At 35.1% G+C, this 15,783-nt stretch overlaps 1 pseudogene; it reads right to left on the bottom strand.

Annotated features, from left to right (window-relative positions):
* Positions 1–9,029: 9,029 nt before the first annotated feature.
* Positions 9,030–9,888, bottom strand: LOC149201002 (F-box only protein 13-like; annotated as a pseudogene).
* Positions 9,889–15,783: the final 5,895 nt, after the last annotated feature.

Here is a 15,783-nt window from a genome sequence, read left to right on the forward strand (position 1 = left end):
CAAACTTGCGGAAGCTTAATCGATTTTGAGCAAGATCAAATAGAACACATATAATAGAGAATACGATTCAATCACACATGAAACACAGAAGAATACTCTAGGGAAAGCCTCAGCTAAAAACCCCGCTATCTGTATTATCATACAAGTGGAAATATCTCAGGATTACACAAAGATTTAGCTCTCAAGCTATCTAGCTCTCAGTACAATCCTTCACTGCTTCTCATAGAAAAAATAAACAACAATATGCATTCCTTCAGTCCTCCAAGCCTCCTATTTTCTTGCGTAGTTTCTCTTGGGTCCTCAAGCTACCACTTGTGTGTAATAATCCCTCACACACTGCTCTGACCTCTGAAATAACTGCGCAATCTTGAAGGAGATTTTACCTTGACTGCATGCATGAGTTTCCTTTATAGGAGAAAACATGCAACTGATAGTACACTATCCTTAACATTTAGCTCAACTGGATCTTTCTCAGAACAGACATGCATGAGTTTCTGATGAGGGAATCTTCAGTTATCTGGAGTACAATGGTTGAGTGCATGCATGTATCAACTGACTAATAACTCACAATTAGTTCCTCAAACAGTTTGGAACTAATTTAACTGGACTTAACTCAGTCAGCTAAGTTAACTATTTAAAACTCATATATAACTCAATCTTATCTCCTTAATTTAAGGGATAACTCTTGCATGACTACAGAAAGACTTCTAACTTGAATTTCTCCAACTAATTAATCCATAATGAATTAATTAATTAATTCCAAGCAGTTGGTGAGATTAAATTTGAATTTAATTCACAATTTTAATTCAAGGACAAATTAAAATTGGAATATTTTGGATTCTATTTTTATCATTTCTTGTTGCTATTTTCAACAAACCCTTCACCAATGCATTCATGGTGGTGTATTTAGATGACATATTGACCTTCAGCCAGCATTGGGAAGAGCACCTCCACCATATTCGACATGTCCTTCAAACCCTACGCCAACACAAGTTGTGTGCTAACTTGGAGAAATGCACCTTTGGCCTAACCCAAGTTCAATATTTGGGGTACATCATTGATGAGAAGGGTGTACATGTGGAACCATCCAAGATACAAGTCATTTGGGATTGGCCAACCCCAACAACTCTAACAAATCTCCACAACTTTTTGGGTCTTGCCAATTTCTATCGTAGGTTTGTGTTAAGGTTCTCTCATATCACTTGGCCTTTAAGTCAAGTCACTAAGGGTGGAGCGAAAGAAAAGTTTTTGTGGTCGGAAACCCAACAAAAAGTGTTCTCTAAGTTGAAGAATCGCCTCTGCTCTGCACCAATGCTCACATTAATAGACTTGAAACAACCATTTTAGATTGAGATAGATGCCTCCGATTATGCTATTGGTGTGGTTCTTACTCACCATGGACATCTAGTGGCTTACCATAGTGAGACACTTTTACACATAGTCCGAAGGTACCCCACTTACGACAAAGAAATGTATTCCATTGTGCAGGCCTACCGTCAATGGAAGCATTACATTCTGGGGAAGGAAATAGTCATCCACATAGACCACTTACCTCTATAGTTCATATAGACTCAAGGGAATTTGTAGAACGATCGCCATTAGAAATGGTCCACCTATTTGCAACAGTTCCATTTGAACATTAAGTATAAGAAGGGAAACACCAATAATGTTGGTGATTGCCTCAGCCGACCATCGGTCATGGCACTGATCACTATGCTCGACCCCTGTGGGCACGAGACATCGGGGTGGCCACATCTTTACAAAAGCGATCCAGGATTCGGCCGCATATACCATCCACTCCTGGAAGGGAAACAAGTTCCAAATTTTCACCTTCAGGATGAAATGTTATGCCACTTGGGACACATATGTGTTCCTTCAAGTGAGCGTGCCAAGATGATTTGGGATGCGCACTGCAGTTGGGTCGCTATACATTTCAGAGTAAAGAAAACAATGGTGGTATTGCAGAAATATTTTATTAGCTGAAACTTCATCAGGATGTTGGGAAGTACATTAGATCCTGCACCGCCTGTGCCATTTACAAATCAACCATCAAGAAGCAATGCCTGTATACTCCTCTACCTACTCCTATTCGGCCTTGGGAATCTGTTTCCATGGATTACATGTCAGGCCTTCCTTCTACTAAGCATGAAAATGATTGCATTATCATGGTCGTTGACAGATTCTCTAAGATGGCCATCATGGTGGCCTGCAAGAAGAGTATCACAGTATAGGCCACTGCTAAGCTCTTCTTTGAGCGAGTATGGGTACACTTTGGGATCCCACAGTCCATTGTATCAGATCGGGACAACATATTCCTGAGTGAATTTTGGTTAAGTCTCTGGTCGATGCTGGATACAAAAATTACTAAGTCCACGGCTTTCCATCCCCAAACCTATGGCCAAATAGAGGTTGTCAACAGGATGATCGTACACATTCTGCGCATGTACAACTCGAAGAATCCATGCACGAGGGATGAATGTCTCCTCTATGTCCAACAAAACTACAGTAAAGCTCTCCAAAGCTCAACAGGCGATAGCCCCTTTCAGGTAGTGCTGGGTTTTCAACCATTGTGCCCCATTGATGTGGCCATACCATTTGTAGCTGCTAAGGTAGATTCGGCTCACGTGCAGTCGGAAGTTGAAAGGGATAACGACTTCATTGAGTGCATTCAACACATCCGCCAGTAGGTCCATGATATATTCGATAGAGCCAATGCTAAGTACAAGCAATGTCGTGATCAACATCAAGTGCCACACAAGTTCCAGGTGGGCGACAATGTTTGGCTACATTTGGAGAAGGAGCGCCTTGCTGGAATCCACCGCAAGCTTCACCCGCTCTGATATGGGCCATACACCATTACCAAGGCCATCGGTGACAGATCCTTCAAGCTCAACATCCCACTGTTCCTTGGTCTGCACCTATTGTTCAATGTAGATCGCCTTCGGCCATAATTTCCACCATTATTGGACACATCTAACATTGCTAAACAACTCGCACCAATAGAGCTCAACCCGGACTGCATGGAACAAGCCACAACTAATCAGATCATCGACACATAGATCAAGAACACTCGCCAATAGAGGATACAACTAGATCGAGTTGTCAAAGCAGGCCAACTCCCCTATCAGGGTATGTGGTTCACCAAGGACCAAGTTCAACATAAATTTCCTCACCTCATGGAGGCTCTGCACGTAATGGGGACCATTGCTTCCTAAGGGGGGAGGAATGATCTAGTTGAATATTGGTGGCCACCCGCCTATCCACCTAGACCCCCCAGTTAGTTTCATCTGTTTCCTTGTTCACTTCAACATTTACTATTTTTAGCAGTTTTTCGAGTCGTGAACTTCCGGAGCGGTTTTGACCCCCTAAACGGCATTTTTTGGGGTCCACGGTGGGCTCATAGTTGTAGGCATGGTCTTGTGGTGAAACTTATAGTACTTAGGGAGACCTTTCCAACAAGGTATCGTACGCGCCAAACGGAGATAATATGACCAAGTTACGACCTCGGCAAGTTGGCTGCCCAACTAACCCCAACGGGGCCCGCAAACACTTGGTGTTACATCTCTTGGGGTTAGGGTTTTGGTTTTTTAGGGTTTTCTCATGTTTTCCAATAATAAATAGGCCCTTGAGCCTCATTGTAACACAGTTCAGAGGCATGTATCCACCACATATCTTCTCAGAGATAAGCTACCATCGCCTGAGCTATCTTATTTCCATTATGTTTGTAAGCATAGTTCAATATTTTTCTATTAATGAAATGAAGTGTTTTTATAATGCATCTCTATGTTTTTTATTATATCTGTAAGTTGTTGCATTCTTGTTTAAGTTCGTATCATCATCATAACTTTTCCCATTCTAATTATTACCACATTCTAGTTACATTGATGAATTGAGTGATCATAGACTGCCCAGATGAATGTCTCTCTAAATTATCATTCCGATCAAATAACTATTATACTTTTTATACGTTCCTCGTAATGTATTTTTCAACATCTTGGACTGCTTGTCACACCATTCCCAGGATGGAACGGTTAATGAGTATCTTTTACAATAAGATACCTCAATCTTGTCATAAACTTTAGTCTTTAGTTTCATGGCAAAAATGAGGCAAACTCACTTTAGGTAGTTTCAGACCTAGATATCAGTACATTAAAAGACTATGCATTTGATAATAATGAAGTTATATCCTTTCCCTCTCGATCACCCTCTTTCTCTCCATCTCCATATCCCTCTCCCCCTTTCATGCACTTGCATGTGCAAGGAGAAAGATGAAACAATACTTTCTTTTTAGACCATGCATAACAAAATAGTTGCTTCAATGCTTAGGTTGCTAAAAGAAACGCTTTTTTCACACACAAGTTTGAATAAATCAAATGAAGTCAAACTTAGTCAATCCAAGTTAGTTCATGATTAATTGTGACTCCCATAATTATTTTTAAGTGTAACTTACTCAACCTTAGTAAAACTCTGTCAATCTGAGTTTAATTTACCCCAAGCAGGAAAATTTCATTTTAATGCCAACCCAAGTTAGAATTGAAATTTGGAAAAACTCGCACCTTTTACATGGGTTATAACTTATAACATACAACTATTTTCTTCCAAGTTCCCAATTCCTCACAACTTCTCCCTTGAAAATTTGCTTGCCACTCCATGATGAGCGGTGACTTGAGACAACAAGCACAACCTCAAGACAAAATTGGCAGGGATCACCTTCCTAGCCAAATATACTAAATGAATGAAATTTCCTAACAAGACGAGGAGACATGAACTGTGATAAAGCTACAACCTCATAGTCACACATATATAAATAGACTTATAATGCTAATTGGCACCATGTCAAGCATGAATATCCTGATTTTTTATGTCTTTGGCTCTTGTTGTTTAATTTAGATTCATAATGTTGTTGGCATTTATGGCTACTAATATACAAAGAAGTAAAAAAATGTGAATGAATGTTCCATATGAAACACCATCAAATTCAGGTGAGATTTGAAAGGCATAAAAGGAAAGTAGAATGGAATGGTTTATGATTGTTCAATTAATTAGCAGTTAGTGGAATAGATAACTAATTTTTTCAGTTATATATCAGTGAAAAATGTGTTGAGTATTAAGAAATAGATAATTTCCTACTTGTCCAATATGAATTTATTGTTATCTTATTTTCCAGGTCTTCTAAGTGTAAAAAATGGTGCAAAAGTGGATTTTATGCATTCAAGTGTCATGCTTTCCAAATCCAGGTCAATAAATTGTGAAATTTTACTTCACAATATGACAACAAATCATGTGCCTCATAAAAAGAGAGAAGTTCCTAGAAGGATGACAAACAATGAAGCATATGACATTGTCCTTGTTGAAGGGCTAAAAGAGGAAAAAAAACATGATGTCAATGATATTGAAGTCTTCACCAACTTAGAGCTAATATGTAATCAAATGAAAGGAAAATGTCAGGTTCAGAAGGACAATTTAAAACCCCTTTATAGGGAAGCAATAAATTGGGGTTGTCACTTTCAATCTTTTACCATCGATTACTTTGCAGATATTCAAAGGATGTCTAGTGATATAATGTCGAGAGCATTGTTAAGTGCAGATGTAGATGTCAAATATGACATAGGATCACCATCCACTGCAACAAAAATCATTGATCAACATCAAGATAGGTCCCCACTATGTGAATGGGTTGTTGTTATCATTTTTCTTGGGTCTATCATGACATGGTTCTTTCACTAAATAAGAACCTGTTAATGTATTATTTTTCCCCAACTTGCAACGATTACGGTTTTTTGTATGGGCGAAAAACTTATGGACAAATGTAATATATTCCATGTATATGGACAAATGTATTTTGAGAAAAGTATTTGGTTCATGGTCTTGTGATTTCCATTAAAACATTATGGTGTTGTCTAACTGAGTTTTATATTTTAGATTTTTGGTTGAAATCTTGTGAAATATTTTTTAAGCAAAACCATTATTTAATTTGTATCTGTCTCAAAATGTCAATAAAACAATTTTGGATTTTCTACTAATGAGGGAGTAGACTGATTAACAGAGGGGCTTCTGACACAAGTCTTGTTACTCGTTGATAATTGTCTTTTTTCAATAATCGAAAGAAAAATTGCAGATTCTGTCCCATTGTCCATTACCTTGAAATCTGTACTAAATTTACGCAGAATGATTAATTATTTGTAATATTCCCAACATCATATGTTTTTGGGTTGTTATGCCCAACATCATATTCAAATTACTGCTACGTACATATAACACCAGTACAAGCTGCTACATATTTCAGACTTCACATGCTATGAACCTTTGGGTAGACCTGGAAATGTTGAAGACAGTGGTGGTCTTGATGGAGGCTTGCAGACAACTTATTACTATGACCCTAAATCATTTGTTACTAGAACAAAAACATTTAAAGGGTTATTTCAAACCAGAGATATATATACCTCTTTGGAATTATTGCTAAACTTCATATGGACTTTGTCGCAGTCTAACCTTTTCTACTAAACATAACAACTCCTTTTCTTTAAAACAGTTGGGTTTTAAAGATACAAAGTTTTTCTGCAAGTCAAATTATCTTGCTAAATTTTTTGTAGCTGTCACATTGTTCTAAAGGAAATAGTTTGTCAATTTTGTCCATAAATGGAGCTGGAAAAAGGTGTCGATTTTATATGGTTTATATAAGCTCCAATGTTGCTTCTATAGACAAGTTGTATTTTTTGCTGATCTGATAGACAAAGACTCCTCAAATTTACATGCCAAAAATAGTTCCATTAGCAACATCATTCAAATATGTATAATACTGTACCTTACTTGCTGACAAATGTGCATCAACATTGTGAGTTAATCCATGCATTATGAAATGTAACATCAATGAGTATGTTACTAGTAATCACGGGTATGGAGAAATCATCATCAACCAACCAACAACATAAGATAATATACACCATCTTAAACATATATACAAGAAACACAACGAAGATCATCAAAATTTATGATGAAAATTGCAATTGTTAACCTTGAGGGCTAACATGACCTTTGGGTCTGCTTCATTTATGGTTGGGTCGCCTCATTTGGGGTCTTAGGGGTAAACCCAAAACGTATTTATTGGTGAGGATTCAACCTCATTTGGGCACATTGCAGACACAATGCACTATGTTCTTTGGGATCTTCTTATGAAGATGTGCTTCATTGTTTGAAGATGTTTCTAAACACCATCATTCCACTCAACTACCATGGGATCATCTTGAAACCCTAACATATATGATAAATATGGATCATAAATTCATCTAAGTTAGTATCTGGGAGTTTAAAGCTAGTTTATTTGGTACATCTTCTTATTTGATAATTCAAAGATAAATCAATGTAGTGGTTAACTAGACCTACTATTGTTCTATGTATAAAATGTATGCTCCTATAATAACAAAAGAAATATTATGTGCAAGAAATCATATCGATTGACGATTGATCTGATATTTCAAAATAGTAAAGAACGTGAAACTAAATTAAAGCTCCAACCATTAAAGGCCACACCCTAGGAAAAGGTAGAATCAGTTCATAAATAGTGTGGCAGTACCCCACAAATTTTTCATTTAACAATATTAATGTGCTAATTATCCAACTATGTACGATAAATAACACGGAAAGGCGATGGTAATATTAAAGTCCTCATGAATACTCTAGGTTTTAAAGTGGCTCAAGTGAAAACAGAATAAGCCCTTGTATAGTGTCGATACACAAATTTCTGGATACAAGAGCATCAATTGATCATAATAATATAATTTGACACGATAAAATTCAAAGGTTTAAATTTCTCCTACAAAGTTTCTCTTCCATATAGCATTCTTGGATGCAAAACACAATTGCATAAATATGTGTATATCAATTTCAATATTATAAGCAACCTTCATCAAATCTGCAAAGATGTGTCGTTCCTTCGTTTGTTGAATAGTAGAAGAAAACAAACTATAAGACATAGGTGAATATGTATATAGGCATGTCCTTCAGTATTGCCACACTGGAACTTCTAGAATTTGTTTATAATTTTATTGCCTTGAACTAAGTTTCATTACATGCTTATAGACAACTCAGTCAAATATGCCAAGCACTACCCATTATAAGCTTAAAGAAAAAAATAGCGACACAATCAAGAAAAATCATCGAAGCAACAAAGAGATTGGAGAAGGTAATAAGTATTAAATTTAGATGCATAAAAGATGAAGAAAACGGTAACCATAAGTTATGAGATTTTCATTCAAAAGGTTGTCCTTTGAGTAGGAAGTTTTAATGGAGACAAAGAACATACATGACCTATAACTATTGCAAATTTGCTATGTCATCACTTACGAATCCCTTAAATCCTTGGTTGTCAAGACCCCCCACAAAGGTCATATGTATCAAATTTATTTTCAGAATATCCTAGCATATGAAAATTCCAAAATTTGTTTGGAAATTTAATTTCAGTGAAGTTCTTTTTGTCAATCTTTACTACCTATGTGAGGACCTAAAATGTGGACATTTACAAATTTAATTTAAAGAAAATGACTTCAATCTACATAAAATTAATGTGTCCAACTAAGAATATTCCATATCACATGGCATATTGAAGCCATTGTAATGCTTTTATCACAAGAAAAAACTTCATCGTACATATAAGGAAACTCCAAAATACACATAAAGGGGAGTTTGAAAGGATATTTTTCATATACTTGTCAGTCTTTGATAAACAGATTAAATTTTCAGAAGAAAAAATTCAAAATGAAACCTATTTTTTTAGGAAAAAAGGGACAACTATCTATCATCTTTTAAGACCATTATGTTAAATTTGAAATCAATACTGAACATGGACCTCTCTTTGACTACCTACAAACCATAGAATTCATCTTTGTAAATCTCAATCTGTCTCTGGCTTTGTCTCAGCTTCAACGAGGATTGCTGCTACCCAATACTCTAGGTATTGTCTAGTCATCATGTCCTCTAGTTAGAGTCTTGTTACTTTATATTTTGCAGCTTCAACTTTGCAGGTTTGATTTTCATTCTAGGAGGAGTACCACGAACATACATCCCCCACAATTCACAATGTCTAGAGAATACTCAAGTGGTGAGGATAAAAGAGGGGGGTATTCATACCACAAGCCTTTGTGAGTATTACAAGCCACTACTTTTCCCCCTTTGTTCAAAAAATATATTATCTCTTCACCACCATATCCTGATGTCAAGATGGAAGAATACTCCTTTGAAGGAATCTTACAGAAATATGAAGCAACTACATTACCTCCTTTGTTCAAAAAATACACAGTTCCATCATCATTGCCAAATTTTGTTTCAAATAGCATTTTTCATACCTTCTCTCTTTTATGTTAGATGGCTGACTCCAGTAATTTTTTGATGAATCATATACCTTCATCACAAATGTAGGAAAATCACCATATATGAGTATTGCCTTATATGAAGTTTAGATGAAACCATAGTGATAGCATGTATGATCTGAGTAATATTTAGATACGGTAATCTGCAACACTGTCCAGTGAGAGGGTTTCACACAATGGAATTGCCAAGAGATGACCCAAAACAAATAATTCCTCCTGTTGTTGACATTGGTTTTCACTTCACAGTTTTTCTCAGACAAGAGGGGAGATTGATATGGTGTCATTTTTTGACCTTTGTGTCATATACAATGCCCTGATCAAACTTGGAATCCACCATGTAGAACCATGGACAGTCGAATGGGAATTTTGAACAAGAATCCAAAAAACTTGGAGAATATGTCATTGAATTCCATCCTTTGCGCACTGAACGAAAACATAAGAAGCTAGACATAGGAAATTGTGCAAGAACCCTTGCTAATAAATATTCATGAAGTTCACCACAAGATATGTTATCTATGATCATAGGATCCTCACATCAAATTGATGCATTTAACTTTCTCCTTTTCTGTTTTGAGCTTCTTTCATCATGAGTGCCCATCATACTTATTTTCAGGACTACAGGAACCAGTTGGTTCTCCATCACAATCCCAGAGTTTAAATATGTTCCGAGCATAATGTTGCACATAAGAGGATGTCACAAATAGTAACATAACTACAAAAAGTTTGCACTCAATAACTGAGCACAAGAAAAATACTTCACATTATATAAATCATATATCTATATATTGTATTTATTTTGTATATGATTTTTCAAAACGTAGTATTAGGTCTAGCGACTTGAGTATCTAACTTCAAAATTTTACAGCAAATTCTCACATTTAAATATAAATATAGAAAAATGTGAACTGAACTCCCATTTTTGTTTAAATCCCACATTATATCCCAACACACACCAATCGTGTATCTGTGTGATTTATACAGAACCAATCTCAGATTCTCAAGATAAATGTCAAACACATTGCATGTAAAATAAAATCAACAGTGGAACATATCTCAAGAGAGTCACAAATGAAGTAGAACTCAGTAAATAGCATGCTAAAAAAAAACCACAAGATGCTAAGTACAATAATGATTGCAAAAGAGTCAAAAGTATCATATTATGTGTTGAATAGCCTCTCACATGTGCACAAAGATAGTCAACAGTTGTGTATCATTGTGTATGAGGGTTATTTTTACATGGGTACTATGAAAAGCGAAGCAACATCTCTAAGTTTCAACTATCATGTTTTTTAGAGGGCTTCGTGTAAGATTGATGGATCCACATCCAATAATGGAAATGATTACCTTCATCTTCAATGTGATGGAAGTTGTGATGCCTAAGAAAATGATGTTCTTTTCTAGAATACCATCTATAGGTCTGAATGCCTTCGTTCTTACAAGCCATTACTAAACATTTTAACTTTTTTCTACTCTTTAAGTAGGGTTTCCATCCTCAGTTTTCAAGGCATTGATGTTAGGAAAAAAATAATATTCTTTGTATATTTCTTTGTTCTAAATCCTAAAAGCAGAAACAATTATATCAACTTTTGCATGCCATATAAACAATGTTCCTATATAATAAATACTTATCATACATTCATCAACATTACAAGAATCATGGTTACAATTAAAGCAACAAATAATAAAATGCAACAAGTGATTAATATAAATGAAATAGATTGATATTAAGTAAAACCAAGATCCAATCAAAACCATACTCCCTCACGTGACCATTCACATGATAAGGAAAAAGAGCTAACCATGGAACCATGGAACTTGGATTACAATTGAACATGGAAAATATATTTGTGAGGCTGAAATTTATCCTTTTTTACAAAATGACATATCCACAAAACTTTCCCTGCATCCTGCTTGCTTCCATCAACATATTGAATCATATGTTGCTCCCCCTTGCAATTCATGATCCCTGAGGCATGGGTTTTTTTTTCAAAACTAGGATTAATGGCAAGATATTTTTGTTCACAGTGTTGGTTGCAACAAATCATACAATGCGAAGTAATTGAGGCTTTCAACATCAGCGAATAGAACACAGGGAAGCACATTGAAATCAATAACTTGTATAAAGGTTAGAAGTAAGTGTTGAAATTGGTCTTGCTGCATATGCCAAACACAAAACATAAGTGTAATTAGGAGTATTTTATTTTGAACATAACAAGTTAAAGATATCAAAATATGCTTCAATTTTTTTTAAAAATAATCTAAATGGTAACATACCTCTAAGTCTGTAACATACCTCGTTGCAACATACCTCTAAATTTATTTATTTTTGAAAGAAATTAATTAATTCGCATGTAGACCAAAGTTAGTATTTAAAATTGTTGTACAGTTTGAGACGGAAATTCCATAAATAATACTTGCTCAATGGCATGCTTAAGCATGAGTTTGTTGGTGACTAAGGCATTTGGAATTCTTCAATATGTTTAAAGTTGTTTGTAATTATGTTTTCCTTATATGTTGTACTCAACTCTGGACGAGTTAGTTACAGGAAAGGAGGGCTCCACAAGTCATGCTAACATTACACCTTTTCCTATACTATTTGTAATTCCACAAGTCATGTTAACATTACAACTTTACCTATACTATTTGTACTTGTCAAAATCCAAGGACCCTAATAGAACTGCAAATAAGAGCACACAGAGAATTAGAGATAATAAGAAAATTTGTCAAAGTATAATCAATCACACAAGTTTTGATAATCTCAATCTTACGAAGGGGGCAGTGATATTACTGCAAATTCAAGTGATATTAAGGATGACACAAGTGCACACAGTCTTCATATTAAAATTCATCTTTGAATAAGGTATCTCATTTTAAGGTGAAACTTGGACTTTTGAAGGCATGACTCTCCTATTTGAGCGCAATCAGAGACTACACATGTACATTGAACCATAAGCCCCTTTTCTCTTATCATTCGTGTGAGCAGGCATTAAAGAGGTCAGATGTATGCATAAACTAGTTTTTTTACATGACAATTGAGCCTACCCAAAAAAATGTATGTAAATGAGTTATCAGGCATACATAGTATTACTTGGCATTGGACCACAAGACTTGTGGGACCAAATATCGCCACCTAACCATTGAACCACCTCCTGGCAAGCCTTAAGTATCTCTTTAGGCTATCTTCCCTTTAGCTCAAGGGGGGAATCCTTGCAACAATCTAAGTTCAACAAGGTATGAGTGAAAGGAGTGACCAAATGACTAAGGGAAAATCTGGGTTTAGGTTTTGGTTGTAGCAAGTGAAATTTCAAATTTGTATTTATAAAATTTAGCCCACTTAAGGAGTAAAAAACATCAATGGTTTCTTAAAATAATTAGAAATCCATGCAAAAGAAAAAAATCATACTAGGGATGCAAAAGCATGTTGCAACAGTCCTAAAACAAATTCAATAATTTAGTAGGGAAGGTCTTTCTATATCCATTACCAACCCAAGAAATGCAAGGCACATGCAAATTGCACATGGCAGAATAAGGAATATTAAGAATATTTTACCACTCAAACCAAATAAACGAAAGAATCCTATCCAAGTTACTACGAATTTAATTGGTCCATCACTTTAGAAAGTACACGCATACACTCTCTCCAAAGTACTTACCTATTGTTTGTGCATAGCTCCTTGATTCCCACTAGAGTTGAAGCCCTTCCATGGATGATCAATCATGGTAGAAGATGATGCATCCCCCTTTGGCCTTGGGTTATCACCATGGTTGTGGATTGTTGCATTGCTATAAAATAAACATACCACATGTTAAATAATGGTGATGACTAAATACTTAAATCTAAAACCATGACTCTATTCAACACATGAAACTAACCTAGAACCATAGATAGGGCATTATTTTATCGATGAAATCATCTCTTATTGAGGTATTGAAACTCAAATGGTTCATATTTTGATGGATAAAAATTTAAATCAATTTCCAAACCATTGTTTTTTCTATTGCTTCTTCTTTATACTCTTCTTCCTCTTCAAAGATGAATCAAGAGAACCCAACCCAGGTGTGAATTCAAATTCCATAGTGTGCAAATTATTGGTTTCATCCAACATTTTTTGAACCAGACCAGTCAACTGGTTTGTCTTTGTCAAAGTAGTAGGAGGGTTATCTAAAATAAGATGTACATGGATAAACAACTTCTCCCTTACCAAATGAAGTGCTTGGGCATCTGCATCTACAATATTTGTGGCCATAAGAGTAACATCAACATCTACATCATGGTTTTGGGGCTCTATATTGATCTCAGGAGGGTCATTAAATATGTTATCCTCTACATGCTGATGAAGCAATGGATTTGAATTATCCGAGTGGAAATACAACCAATTAATCTATATGGCATGCTTACAAATATTTCCACGAATAGACCATGGACATTCACACGTTATAAAATATGTGTGATACGAGGTGACAAAGTACTTTTTACCTTGATATGTATGACTTCTCACCAAGTATGCATGGGTTATGCTCTCATGAGGACAACAATTAGTATTTAGAAATTTTCTTGCTCGTTCTACTGATGATTTAAGTTGCTTTTCTCTCTTCTAATTGTTTATAAAACCTTCTTATTTTAAAATTTCCTTGAACCGATAACAAGGTTTAATGATTGTTAGTAGCATATGCAACAACCAATCCATCCCATGGGCACATTTTTTCCTTCTATTGGATAGAAATGTTGCTTTTAAGTAACAATGGTATGAGTTAACAACATTATTGGTCTCCTGATTTGCATGAGGAAACCCCCAGAAACCTTTCACCCACATCGTTAATTGCAAATAGAACTATGTTAGTCTCAATATATCACCTTTATAGAAGACAAAAATGCACATAATATGAAAAGTTTGTTTACTTATGAATCTTATCTCCAACAACCCAATTCTTGTGGAAATAGTCTAAGAATTTCTCTTCATCTGCAAATTTGATAAAAAAATTGATTGATTTCATCTTCCACTTCATAATTGAGAGTGTATTTCATGATGAAACCTAACTCACTGAACATCTCATTGGCTTTTATGGAACTAGTGGCCAATCAATTGACATTTTTTAACCATGCCCTCTGTATATGCCAAACACATAAGATCACATCACAAACTGTCATCCTCGTGTTATATTCAATGCATTTTAGTGTGCTATGTTTAGGAAAAATGCAAGTTTGATTATATCACGACAATGTTAAAGTTACCTCAAGATAGTGATTTTAGCCAATGCAGCATCGACCATGAAGGTATTGACTTTCCAATTAGGATGGCTTTGGAAACACTTGTGCATGAGCTACTTCAACCATAGTGCAATATCATTTGATGTGTTTCGTGATGCCACAACCCATGCAATTGGCACCTCGCTTTGTTGTTCATCAAATGCCATAAGTGTATACAACTGATACTGTCATATTCAACGTTACAAAAAGTCATATACATGTTATTAATCATATTTAACGTCTACAATTTAAATAAGTATATTTAATTAATCATTGGCATCTGACTTACCCCATATTTATTTGTAGTAAATGTTGAATCTATGGTTATTAAGCTATTGTGTGATAGCTTGACCATTGTATCCAGCATCCAATTCTTTTGAATCCCTATTATAAAAGGGACCTCCATAGCATTGGACTTTTGGTAAAAGAAAAAATCTTCCCAGTGCTTTTGACACCAAAGGTTTACACCCATTTCATCCTTTTTGTGAAGTTGATAATTTCCTTTCGCTAACCTATTATATATATTTACAATATTTTTCTTGCATAAGAAGAAATCCCTATTTCGAGCTGCGACATCCATGTTGTTGTAGTGTTTTGTTCTCAATGATGTATGAAAAGAACCCACTTAATATTGTCGATGACAAACAATCTCAACAATATAAATGGTTGTTAAACATTGTAGATCTACAACTATTGGGAAAAAAAAAAAAAAAACTGGCCAAAATTCCTATCTATGCTACAATCATAGTTAAACAGCAAGAAGAAAGAGTAATAACTCCAATCATCCAATGGAAACTAGATATGTAAAGAATAATTTTATAATAACACCTGTGAATAGAACATATAAATGTTACTGGTCCCCCTCTATGGTATGGGTTCTTGGCTATCCTCAAACGTCTTCAGCTTATGCAGAGTTTCTCTCCTCTATAATGCATAAACCCATAAAAAATATGTTGTGCGATAATGAAAATAATCAGAGTTACAACAATGAAAATAATCAAAAGTGAATAATGAATGGAAAACCCTTCTATTTATAACAAAATATTGAGTTATCATCGAATAATGAGCAATAATAAAATATTATTGATCCTATTCTTGGAATAACTACTTGGAATATTTTATTATATTTGGTTAGGGGAGAAAAATATTTAAACTTTTATTTAGAAATAA

Source organism: Pinus tabuliformis, chromosome 2_1 (genome assembly GCF_031772625.1).
Source record: "Pinus tabuliformis cultivar Carrire ecotype Pingquan chromosome 2_1, CPIR1, whole genome shotgun sequence".
Lineage (NCBI taxonomy): Eukaryota > Viridiplantae > Streptophyta > Pinopsida > Pinales > Pinaceae > Pinus > Pinus tabuliformis.